The sequence below is a fragment of the Lissotriton vulgaris genome, chromosome 7 (genome assembly GCF_964263255.1).
Source record: "Lissotriton vulgaris chromosome 7, aLisVul1.2, whole genome shotgun sequence".
Lineage (NCBI taxonomy): Eukaryota > Metazoa > Chordata > Amphibia > Caudata > Salamandridae > Lissotriton > Lissotriton vulgaris.
Window position 1 is genome coordinate 325,707,864 of NC_141695.1, and position 13,373 is coordinate 325,721,236.

Here is a 13,373-nt window from a genome sequence, read left to right on the forward strand (position 1 = left end):
TCACTCACCCTCAACCCCTCATCCTCACTCACCCTCAACCCCTCACCCACCCTCAACCCCTCACCCCCACTCACCCCCACTCACCCTCAACCCCTCACCCTTAACCCCTCACCCTCACTCACCCTCAACCCCTCACCCACCCTCAACCCCTCACCCTCAATCCCTCACCCTCAATCACCCACACTCACCCTCACTCACCCTCACCCTCACTCACCTTCACCCTCACTCAACCCCTCACCCTCACTCACCCTCAACACCTCACCCTCAACACCTCACCCTCACTCACCCTCAACCCCTCACCCTCACTCACCCTCAACCCCTCACCCTCAACCCCTCACTCACTCTCACTCTCACTCATCCTCACTCACCCTCACTCACCCTCAACCCCTCACACTCACTCACCCTCACCTTCACTCACCCTCACTCACCCTCACCTTCACTCACCCTCAACCCCTCACCCTCACTCACCCTCAACGCCTCACCCTCAACCCCTCACCCTCACCCACCTTCACTCACCCTCACTCACACTCACCCTCACTCACCCTCACCCACCCTCAACCCCTCACCCTCACTCACCCTCAACCCCTCACCCTCAACCCCTCACTCACCCTCACTCTCACTCATCCTCACTCACCCTCACTCACCCTCAACCCCTCACCCTCACTCTCACCTTCACTCACCCTCACTCACCCTCACCTTCACTCACCCTCAACCCCTCACCCTCACTCACCCTCAACGCCTCACCCTCAACCCCTCACCCTCACCCACCTTCACTCACCCTCACTCACACTCACCCTCACTCACCCTCACCCACCCTCAACCCCTCATCCTCACTCACCCTCAACCCCTCACCCACCCTCAACCCCTCACCCCCACTCACCCCCAACCCCTCACCCTCAACCCCTCACCCTCAACCCCTCACCCTCACTCAACCCCTCACCCACCCTCAACCCCTCACCCTCAATCCCTCACCCTCAATCACCCACACTCACCCACACTCACCCTCACCCTCACTCACCTTCACCCTCACTCACCCTCAACCCCTCACCCTCACTCACCCCCACTCACCCTCAACCCCTCACCCTCAACCCCTCACCCTCAACCCCTCACCCTCCCTCACCCTCATTCACCCTCAACCCCTCACCCTCACTCACCCTCAACCCCTCAACCTCACTCACCCTCAACCCCTCACCCTCAATCCCTCACCCACACTCACCCCCACTCACCCTCACTCACACTCACACTCACCCTCACCCTCACTCACCCTCACTCACCCTCAACCTCATGCTAAAGATTTACAAAAAAAACCATTAACAATTCTAAAAGCACTAACTCTAATGCTGCGAGACCTATTGCATTTCTAATGCTTGTTTATTTATGTGTTGGTTTTGAAACTAGCAAAAGTAATAGCTTTGTCAGTTACAATGTCAATAGTTTTAACTTTCGCAAATGTGACACCTATAGCATTTGTAATGCAATGTGTGTTGTCTTTACGTGACTTAGATGTATTGATATTGCAAATAACAATGGCTTTTAATTTTGTAAATAATTAATACTTAAATAAAATTTATTGTAATTTATAAATGGCAATAGCTTAAACGTTTGTAATTTAATTTTGTGAAGATTATGTTCAGTGTATTTTATTGTGACGAAAATCCAAGAACATTGCATTTGCACCTGGTGGTGGATGTGGTGGTGGATGTGGTGGTGGTGGTGGATGTGGTGGTGGTGGTGGATGCGGTGGAAGTGGTGGTGGATGTGGTGGTGGTGGTGGACGTGGTGGTGGTGGTGGATGTGGTGGTGGTGGTGGATGTGGTGGTGGTGGTGGTGGTGGTGGATGTGGTGGTGGATGTGGTGGTGGTGGTGGTGGATGTGGTGGTGGTGGATGTGGTGGTGGTGGTGGTGGATGTGGTGGTGGTGGTGGATGTGGTGGTGGTGGATGTGGTGGTGGTGGATGTGGCGGTGGATTTCATGGTGGATGTGGAGGTGATGGTGGATGTGGTGGTGGATGTGGTGGTGGATGTGGTGGTGGATGTGATGGTGGATGTGATGGTGATGGTGGATTTGGTGGTGGATGTGGTGGTGGATGCGGTGGTGGATGCGGTGGTGGATGCGGTGGATGAGGTGGTGGTTGTAGTGGATGTGGTGGTGGATGAAGTGGTGGTGGGTGTGGTGGTGGTGGTGCATGCGGTGGTGGTGGATGCGGTGGTGGTGGATGTGGTGGTGGTGGATGTGGTGGATGTGGTGGTGGTGGATGTGGCGGTGGATGTCACGGTGGATGTGGATGTGGAGGTGGATGTCGTGGTGGATGTGGAGGTGATGGTGGAGATGATGGTGGATGTGGTGGACAGTGCACACAGTCAGAGCAGCGTGCACCAAAAACAAACACAGCCCATACAAAACCGAAACAGCATGTATCAAATGCAGAGACGGTTCACACAGAACATGAGCACCGTGCACCTAAAGAACACACAGCCTATGCACAACTGAAGCAGCATGCATTAGTAGTTCCGACAGTACACATTACACGAGCAGTGTGCAGCAAAGTACACAGGGATTAAGCAGCATGCATCCAAACCAGCATTTCCCAAACAGTGGGTTGTGTGACCCACAGGTGGATCGTGCGCCAGTTTAGTCGAGTTGAAAAAGTCCCAGCATATGCAAGCAATTAGATTTTCGATATTGCTATTTAATAATAAATGTAGCAGTATTAGAAAAAATGACATGGGGGGGGGGGCACACCACATGTCCATTAAACCTAGGTGAGTCGCAATAGTTGTCATTCTAAAATTTAGGACGCTCCAACCTAAAGAACACACAGCTTATGAAAAACTGCTTTTGCTGCACCCTGTTTCAGAGCAAGTACACCGCTAAAGCAGCATGCACAAATGCACACAGGGATAAATAAGCATACACCTAAACACCACATAGCCAATACAAAACTAGAGCAAATCAAATGCAAAGACGGTAAAGACAGAGGCAGGTCAGCGTGCACCTAAAGAACACACAGCCCATACAAAATCAATACAGCGTACATCAAATGCAAATACTGCAGTAGCGCTTTGAAGCTGATTGTCGTTTGGCGCTTTTGAAACCTGGTTGTACTATTTTGCTTGGCGCTCTGTGTTTATAACTTGCACTTCATTGCTGTGTTGTGCTTTCAACGTTGGTAGTTTTGTGAGTGGCGCTTTGGCAGAGGTATTCTGCTGGAGTTGAGAGCCTTTGGCTGCCTGTTGACGAGCATTGTGCTGTGCCCTCGCTGCTTTTACTTTCATTTTTGCCCTCCATTTTGTTGTTGTGCTATCCCCTGGCCCGCCTCCACGATCCCGCCTCCCAGCTGACCCTCCCACTCTCCGCCCCCTCCACCATCCATTTAGGCCAGATGGTCCCACGCGCAGCGTCCACGCGCTACGGCCGCGCCGAAGGTGCACCAAAGGTAAGCCCGTCTACGCCCGTCCGCGCCTGGACCGCGCCCGGTGCCAGACCCCCTGGTTCCCTTAATATCCCGCCCACTCGCATCACTTACGATGCCGCCACCCTCTTAGCCCTTAACTCAGGCCGCTCCCTTAACTGCGTCCAAGCCGCTCCTGGACACACCCATGGTCCCTTCTCATGCTACTCCTGCAAGTTCGACGGCTCCAATACCAACTCCTCATCCACCAACGTGCCACAGAGACCCAACACCAACCACCTAAAATGCATCCTGCTCAACACCCGCTCAATCCACAGACATGCCATCGACCTTTGGAATCTTCTAGACACCACCTCACCAGACGTCGCCTTCCTAACAGAAACATGGATGAATGCCTCATCAGCCCCAGACATCACCATTGCCATCCCTGAAGGATACAAGATTATCCGCAAGGACCGCGTCAAGCATACAGGAGGTGGCATCGCCATCGTCCACAAGAATTCCATTCACATCACAACCAGCTCAGATGACAACCTTACCAGCGCCGAGCACCTTCACTTTCAGATCCACACCGACCCCAAAATCACACTCAGAGGCACCCTTCTCTACCGGCCCCCGGGCGCAATTCAACGACGATATCGCTGACTTCATCACCACACACGCCCTCCCCTCCGAGGACTACATCTTATTGGGAGACCTCAATTTTCACCTGGAAAAGAGCAATGACAACAGCACCACCACCCTTCTGGACAACCTCGCAAACCTTGGACTTAAACAACTTGTCACTTCCCCCACCCACATTGCAGGTCACACACTCGACCCTATCTTCACCTCCAGCAACTACGTCTCTTTCAGCCACACCACAGCTCTTCACTGGACGGACCACAGCTGCGTTCACTTTTTCTTCAATAAGCCCACAATCCACCACCACCCTCAACCCACCCTGCGTAGAAATTGGAACAAAATCACCATCGACCAGATCTCTTCATCGCTCCTCCAAACCCCTCCTGTCCACTCCTCTAACCCCGACCAAGCAGCCATTAACCTCACCCAATTGCTATCCAAAAGCGCCGACATCCTAGCACCGTTGAAAAAACATCAAAACAAACTAAGCAGCAAGAAGGCCTCCTGGTTCAACGATGATCTTAAGAAATCCAAGAAACTCTGCCGCTCCCTCGAGAAAGCATGGAAAAAAGACCCGAACTCCAACACCAGAGACGCCTTCAAAAACGCCACCCGCATACACCACCAACTAATCCGGTCCGCCAGGAAAGCCGCCTTCAAAGACCGACTAGATAACAACGCCCACAATAGCAAGGAGTTATTCAACATCGTCAAAGAATTTACCAACCCATCAGCAAACTCCAACGACATCACCCCCTCTCAAGCCCTCTGCGACTCCCTAGCCTCCTTCCACAACAAAATTGCAGACATCCACAACAGCTTCGACAACCGACCCGAAGACCTACCCACCCAATCTTCTGCAGGACCTTCTCCCCCCTTGAACATCCTTAACAACTGGAACCCAATCTCCACTGAGAACACCATCCGCCTGATGAACTCCATCCACTCAGGATCCCCAACTGACCCATGCCCTCACCACATCTTCAACAAAGCAGACTCCATCATAGCACCACACCTCCGAGACGTCATCAACTGCTCCCTCAACTCCGCCACCTTCCCGGAAAGCTGGAAACACGCAGAACTCAGCGCCCTTCTGAAAAAACCCACAGCTGACCCCACCGAACTCAAAAACTACCGCCCCATCTCACTCCTTCCTTTCCCGGCCAAAGTCATCGAGAAAGCTGTCAACAACCAGCTTGCCGCCTTTCTCGAAAGCAACAAATCCCTCGACCCCTCACAGTCCGGATTCCGAGCCAAACACAGCACTGAGACCGCACTCATCGCAGCAACAGACGACATCCGAACCCTACTGGACAATGGAGAAACAGTCGCCCTCATCCTCCTTGACCTCTCCGCAGCATTCGACACAGTCTGCCATAGCACCCTATTACAGCGCCTCAGTAACATCGGAATCCAAGGAAAAGCACTGGATTGGATCACCTCCTTCCTCACCGGAAGAACTCAGAGAGTCAGGCTCCCTCCTTTCAAATCAGAGGCCTCTGAAGTCATCTGCGGCGTGCCGCAAGGATCATCACTCAGCCCCACCCTCTTCAACGTATACATGAGCCCCCTCGCAGCCATCGTTCGCCAACACAATCTCAACATCATCTCCTACTCTGACGACACCCAACTGATCCTCCCACTCACCAAGAACCCCAACACCGCCAAAAACAACTTACACGAAGGAATGAAAGAAGTAGCCGAGTGGATGAAACACAGCCGTCTGAAACTGAACTCAGACAAAACAGAAGTCCTAATCTTAGGAACCTCCCCCTCCGCCTGGGACGACTCTTGGTGGCCAGAGGCCCTTGGAAAAGCACCCATCCCGACGGACCACGCACGGAACTTGGGCGTCATCCTGGACTCCTCACTCTCAATGACCAGACAAGTCAACAATGTCTCATCATCCTGCTTCAACATTCTTCGCATGCTTAAAAAAACTTTTCGCTGGATCCCCACCGAAACTAGAAAAACGGTCACTCACGCACTTGTTACGAGTCGCCTGGACTACGGAAACACCCTATACGCCGGTTCCACCGCAAAACTCCAGAAAAAACTCCAACGCATCCAGAACGCCTCAGCCAGGCTCATACTTGATATCCCGCGTAAAGAACACATCTCTGGTCACCTGAAAAACCTCCACTGGCTCCCCGTGAATAAGAGAATTACCTTCCGCCTATTAGCCCACGCACACAAAGCACTTTACGATCTTGGACCCGAATGCCTCAACACACGACTGTCTTTCTACACCCCCTCCCGTCAACTACGTTCCTCCAACCAAGCCCTGGCCACTGTTCCCCGCATCAACAAAGCCACCATGGGAGGTAGATCCTTCTCCTACCTGGCAGCCAAAACCTGGAACTCTCTCCCCACTCACCTTCGGCTTACTCAGAACCACCTAGCATTCAGAAAGCAACTTAAAACTTGGATATTCGACAAGTAATTTTCCCCCTTCCTCAAGCGCCTTGAGACCCTATGGGTATGTAGCGCGCTATATAAATTTCTGACTTGACTTGACTTGACATACTGCACACAGCCAGAGCAGTGTGCACCTAAAGAACACACAGCCCATACAAAACAAAACCAGCGTGCATCAAATGCAAAGACGGGGCACTAAGCCAGTGCAGTGTGCACATAAAGAACACACAGCCCATACAAAACCAAACCAGCGTGCATCAAATGCAAAGACTACACACAGAGCAGTACGCAACTGAAAAACACAAGGAAAAAGGCGAATGCACCGAAAGAACACAGCCTCTGCACAACTGAAACAGTTTGCAACATACAGCGCAACATGAGCCAGAACTGAGTGCAGAGAACACAAAGAGGCGTACACACCCGATTCCTGGGGCGGTCAGACATTGTGCGCGACGTACAGCTATAATGATCGTTGCACCCTGGCATGCTGCCCGTGACGTGTTCAGACTAAACCTACTGAAGCCTCAACAGGGCTGTACGAAAAGAAGTGCACCCTACATGTCAAAGAGGTGAATTCACGGCTGGAGACATTCCATATGTCTGAGCTGGCAATGGATGATAGTGCACCTATAGTGCAGTGTGCACGCCCCTCACAGACCTGTCCTGATGTGCCCACAGCCCACACAGGAGCGTGTGAGAGAGAGGGATGAGATGAACAGTCAAGACTACAAAAACCACTGGGGTGGAAATAAGCAGATTGTGTGAGAGTAGGTGACCAATGGACGGAGGGAAGAGAGAGAAGGGGAGGGTTGAGGAGAAATGCGACACGGCGGGCAGGGGAGGGGGCGGAGCGGGTAAAAAAAAAAAATAAACAAGACGGAGGGAAGAGAGAGAAGGGGAGGGGGGAGGAGAAATGCGACACGGCGGGCAGGGGAGGGGGCGGAGCGGGTAAAAAAATAAATAAACAAGACGGAGGGAAGAGAGAGAAGGGGAGGGGGGAGGAGAAATGCGACACGGCGGGCAGGGGAGGGGGCGGAGCGGGGAGAGGGAACAGACGGCGATTTGGTGATGTGCACGAGCATTTTAGGTCAATGCGCTTGCGCATTGACCTAAAAGCCACGGGCACAGCACCAAATCGCCCAGTTAGTTTAACTCTGGTTAAAGCCCTATATGCTCGCAAGCTCGATGCGCATGCAATAGCGAGACCTAAAAAAGCTTCCGGCAGTCTTCGTTTCCCCCTTTCAATCCTCGCGCTAGGGGTTCAGTGTTGGATTACAGCAGAGGTCTTCAATCTGTGGGGCGCGACCCCCAGGGGGATCGTGGAGTCCTTGGAAGGGGGTCGCAGATTCTGTCAGAGTGCAGTTCCTGGCTTGGGCTGGTGCTCACGAGGCCTAATTCACTCCGAGGTGTGAAAAACATCAAAGCCTCATTAACAAGTAAAAGGTCTTTTAAAGACCTGTCAAGTACTCGGGTGTGGCTGTGTGTGTTTTTTATCCCTGAAGCCGTTTCGAGCTGGGGGATGAGGGGAAGTGGGGGGGGGGGGCGGAGGGGGGCTGGGGGAGCAGGCTGTAGTGTAGCCCTTTGAGGTCAATAGATATTGCGCGCCTGGAGCTGTGGGTCCCGTGACACATCCCCCGCCCCCAGCAAGGAGGCACAGAGATGCCCTCCCATGATCGGGAAAGAAGGAAGAAGACTCAGAGAGATACTGACCCCCCCCCCCATGAGAGAGGCACAGAAAAGGTGGGTGGATGAATGATGGGTGGATGGATGGATGTAAGGATGAAGGATGGGTGGATGTGTGAAAAGGTGGGTGGATGAATGATGAATGGATGGATGAAAGGGTGGATGGATGGGTGAAAGGATGGATGGATGGAAGGATGAAAGGATAGATGGATGAAGGATGTATGGATGGATAAAAGGTTGTATGGATGGATGATGGATGGATGTATGTATGTATGTGTGAAAAGATGGGTGGATGAATGATGGGTGAATGGATGGATGCAAGGGTGGATGGATGAAGGATGGAAGGATGAAAGGGTGGATGGGTGAAGGATAGATGGATGAAGGATAGATGTATGGATGTAAGGATGAAAGAATGGACGGATGAAGGATGAATGGATGGAAGGATGAAAGGGTGGAAGGGTGGAAGGGTGGATGGATGTATGGATGAATAAAAGGTTGCATGGATGAATGATGGATGTGTGAAAAGGTGGGGGGATGATGGATGGATGGATGAAAGGGTGGACGGACAAAGGATGGATGGATGGATGGAAGAATGAAAGGGTGGATGGATTGAAGGATGGATGTATGGATGGATAAAAGGTTGCATGGATGAATGATGCATGGATGGATGTGTGAAAAGGTGGGGGGATGAATGATCGGTGGATGGATGGATGAAAGGGTCAATGGATGAAGGATGGATGTATGGATGGATAAAAGGTTGCAAAGATGAATGATGCATGGATGGATGTGTGAAAAGGTGGGGGGGATGAATGATGGGTGGATGCATGGATGAAAGGGTGGGTGGGTGGGTGGATGGATGATGGATAGATGTATGGATGGATAAAAGGTTGCATGGATGAATGATGCATGGATGGATGTGTGAAAAGGTGGGGGGATGAATGATGGGTGGATGGATGGATGAAAGGGTCAATGGATGAAGGATGGATGTATGGATGGATAAAAGGTTGCATAGATGAATGATGCATGGATGGATGTGTGAAAAGGTGGGGGGGATGAATGATGGGTGGATGCATGGATGAAAGGGTGGATGGATGATGGATAGATGTATGGATGGGAGGATGAAAGGGTGGATGGATGTATGGATGGATAAAAGGTTGCATAGATGAATGATGCATGGATGGATGTGTGAAAAGGTGGGGGGGATGAATGATGGGTGGATGCATGGATGAAAGGGTGGATGGATGATGGATAGATGTATGGATGGGAGGATGAAAGGGTGGATGGATGTATGGATGGATAAAAGGTTGCATGGATGAATGATGGATGGATGTGTGAAAAGGTGGGTGGATGAATGATGGATGGATGGAAGGGTGGATGGGTAAAGGATGGATGTATGGATGGAAGGATGAAAGGGTGGATGGATGAAGGATGGATGTATGGATGTAAGGATGAAAGGGTGGATGGGTGAAGGGTGGATGGGTGAAGGATAGATGGATGAAAGGGTGGCGGATGAAGGATGGATGGATGGATGAAAGGGTGGAAGGATGAAAAGGTGGACGGATGAAGGATGGATGGATGGATAAAAGGTTGCATGGATGAATGATGCATGGATTGATGTGTGAAAAGGTGGGAGGATGAATAGTGGGTGGATGGATGGATGAAAGGGTTGATGGATTGATGTATGGATGAAAGGGTGGATGGATGAAGGATGTATGTATGTATGGGAGGATGAATGTATGGGAGGATGAAAGGATGGATGGATGTATGGATGGATGGATAAAAGGTTGCATGGATGAATGATGGATGGATGTGTGAAAAGGTGGGCGGATGAATTATGGGTCGATGATGGAAGGGTGGATACGTAAAGGATGGATGTATGGATGGAAAGATGAAAGGGTGGATGGATGAAGGATGGATGGATGGATGGATGGAAGGATGAAAGGATGGATGTGTGAAAGTTTGGGTGGATGAATGATGGAGGATGTGCTGAGGTCTAACAGGCGCATTTATGGTTGTCAAAAGATGATGATGAGGAGTACCAGCTTCTAGAAACTTTTGTCGGAAGGGGGTCCTTACCCCTAAAAAGGTTTTACAATGGGGTCTCGGCATCAAAAAGTTTGAAGACCTCTGGATTCCGGGAAGGTGTTGCCACAGCTGTTGGCGGGGTTCACAGGAGGGAATAGGTGCACCGCAGTTTTGGGAGGAGGAAGTTCATGCGAAGTACGGGGTGTTATCCTGTCTTTCCATTGTTGGTGTCTGGGTGCACCTCCCTTTCTTCACTATTCACTGGTGCTCCGGAGAAGGCCTCCTCCCTGGGGGAGGTGAGTGAACTGCGAAGAGGGTCATTTTGAAAGAGGTGTGGAAGGATGGAGGGGGCTGGGTTTTGGGCAAAGGCATTCCACTCACTGACCCCCGAGGACATGCTCTGACCCAGTACCAGGCCGGTATACACAGCTCTGCTGGGGCACCTCAGTCCTCAAACGGATACATCAACCCGTACCGTTCCAGCACATACAGCTCTAACCTGCCGACACGGATATTGCAATTATGGAGCATGCATGCACCTCTGCCAGTGCACTGCATTCCTGACCCACAGAAGCTGCTATTTCTGGACTGTGACAGTTAACCCTTTCCATGCTGATGACGAACCCCAGCCGTCATGCACTACAGTGCTCGTGTGCTGATGACGGCTGGGGTTCGTCACGGCCCGCCCCTGTTCGTGTTGTTTACAGCACACCAGGGGAATCGCGGCCGCACGGAAAGGGTTAATAACTACAATAACATGACCTTGATGGCTGTAGGAGGCAGAGGGGATGGGGTTAAATAAATGTATTTTATAGGTTAAAGGTTTGTACTAGTATTTTCCCGTTTTTATATATAAATACAGATAAAGGAAAACTTGTTTTCCGTCTGCATTTAAATGTAAAAATCAGGGGCGTGGCCAAGAAGGCGGGCTGAGCGGTCGCACTCGCTGTGAGCTCCGCCGGACCCGAGCCCTTAACCTCCTAATTTAGCACTGGTCTCCCCCCCGGAACCGTGCATTTGGCGAGATAAAGGCGCTGGATGTCGATGTGGAGGCTGTGAAGGCAGAAATCGCCGGCATCAGACATAGAACTGTCCCGGAACCCTGGCCGGGTGCTGAGAGGGCCTTTGGTTCGGAGCGGAGGTGGAGCCGCGGTTTGGTTTGGGAGACCGCCCGCCTTGTTGACTGAGGAGGAGCCGCCGCTGCCTCTCGTCGGACCCCGACCTTCACCGCGGCATCCTACCCTGCGGCGAACCCCGAGGAGCTGAGCAGCTTGGTACCCGGAGGCGGAGCGTCGAAGGGGGACGCCGTGGGGCTGGACATTACGCAAGGCCGTGGCTTTGGACTAGTCCCCCGGACGACGGAGGTGCCGGGAATCGAGAGGCGTTACATTCGCCCGGCAACCCAGCGGAGGTGCCCTCTGGATATGGAACTGCATTACCGGGCTTGCAAGTACTGAGCTAAAGGCCGGGAGACTCGATACTGCGGCCCAGGAGGATCTCGCACGTGGCGCCGGAACTGCGGCCTATCTCTCCGGGACCCCGGAGGCGCACTGGTGGAGAGATTTGGCGGAGATCGGATCCCTGTATCCCCCCCCCACCCCCCCCCCCCGACAGCTTCCTCGGCCGCCGCCACTTCATCGCCTCTGAGAGACTGGGGAAGAAGGCGTTGGGTGTGAAATTCCCGGTACAAACTTGGAGGTAAAGCGGTGACGCATTTGGAATCAGCCCCACGCTGAGACGCTTGAGAGGACTTTCCCGGACCGATTTGTGGAGGCCATCTGAAGAAGAATCGGTGAGTCCGCCGGTGGTGTCGGCGGTGGTGAGCGAGGGCACAGGACAGGACGGGTCGGGCCTGGAGACTCGGGTGGGACGCCGGTCCCCGGGTTGAACGGATCGTGAGTCGCCCCATTTCTGGATGTGGCCTGCCGGAGGTGCGGACTGAGGCCCCCACGGAGGTTGGCAGTGTGGCACGTGGCTGTAGCGGCCTACCGGTGAATCGACTGGCGGCCTTGCGCCGAACATTCCGGAAGGCACCCCATTAGCCTCAATGGCGAACAACAAAGGGTCCAAGAAGAGGGACCGCACCCTGCCGGACATGTTGGGCCGGAATGCCGCGAGACAGGATAGGGGGCAACCGTCTCCGAGTCTTCCGGGCGGCCCCCAAGGAGCGAGTGGAGGGGAGCCCCCAGTCACGAGATCTTTCCTTGAGTCCCTCTTTGGCACCCTGCGGGACGACTTCCAGACCCTTAAGCAGGAGGTGGCGGGAGAGGTCCGGGAAATCCGACGGGAGGTGGATGGCCTTGGAGAGAGAGTGGCTACGGTGGAGGGCGCTGGCCATGCCAGGGACGAGGAGATCACGCAGTTGCAGCAAGAGGTTATACGGCTCCGAGACCAGAATCTTTCCCCCTGAAGGAAAGGATACTTCGTGAAGCACGGAAGAGATCATCTATGGACTTTAGGGGTCATCGTGTAGCGCTTTACCAAGACCTCGCAGCATCCACCCTGCAGAAACGCAAGGCCTTTAAAATAGCGACGGATTTTCTTAGGGAGCATGGCACTCAGTACTCCTGGGGGCACCCTTTCCGTCTCATCTTCCGGTGGAACGGGACCCTACACCAGCTGCGGTCCCTTCAAGATACATGTGGGGTGCTGGGTATCACTGCTACGGACGACGGAACATTCACTCCTTGCCAGCGCCGTATCACCAGGGATGGCTGGCAGACGATCCCGGGCCGGCGGTCGTCGGCCTCCTCAACACGGCCGGGCTCGCCTACTGCAGCTGCGGACCTGGATTACGCACCACGAGCTACAGTTACCGACGCTGCGACAACTGAAGTTGCGTTGACAGCCTGAATGAACTCCGGGGGGAGATTGACATCGCTGTGTCTGTAACGCAGGTTTGGTGGTTCGGGGGGGCGGGGGGATGGGGGAGTGCGTAGTGGCTGGACATCCACTTTTTTGACTCTCCATAGGCCTGTCCGTCATGGACCGGACTTGGACACTGGTTTCTGGTGGGGTGTTGGGTGATCCAGGGGGTGGGGTCGGGGTTGTTGGGACAGTTCCAGTTGCGGGTGAGAACTGGGGTCCGTTTGGGAGAAGGAGGGGGGGGAACAGTTCTTGGGGGGATCGGGATGGGGGGGGGATGGGCAAGGGGGAGGGATCCGGGTGTTGGCGGGAGTGGGGGGGGGGGGTCGTCCAGTGCACAATGGGG

The 13,373-nt window shown here is 53.3% G+C and overlaps 1 protein-coding gene across 4 annotated transcripts in view; it reads right to left on the reverse strand.

Annotated features, from left to right (window-relative positions):
- LOC147701486 (oxysterols receptor LXR-beta-like) overlaps window positions 1-13,373 on the reverse strand; it is a 319,523-nt gene that overhangs the window by 11,359 nt on the left and 294,791 nt on the right. The gene's annotated exons all lie outside the window — the stretch shown is intronic.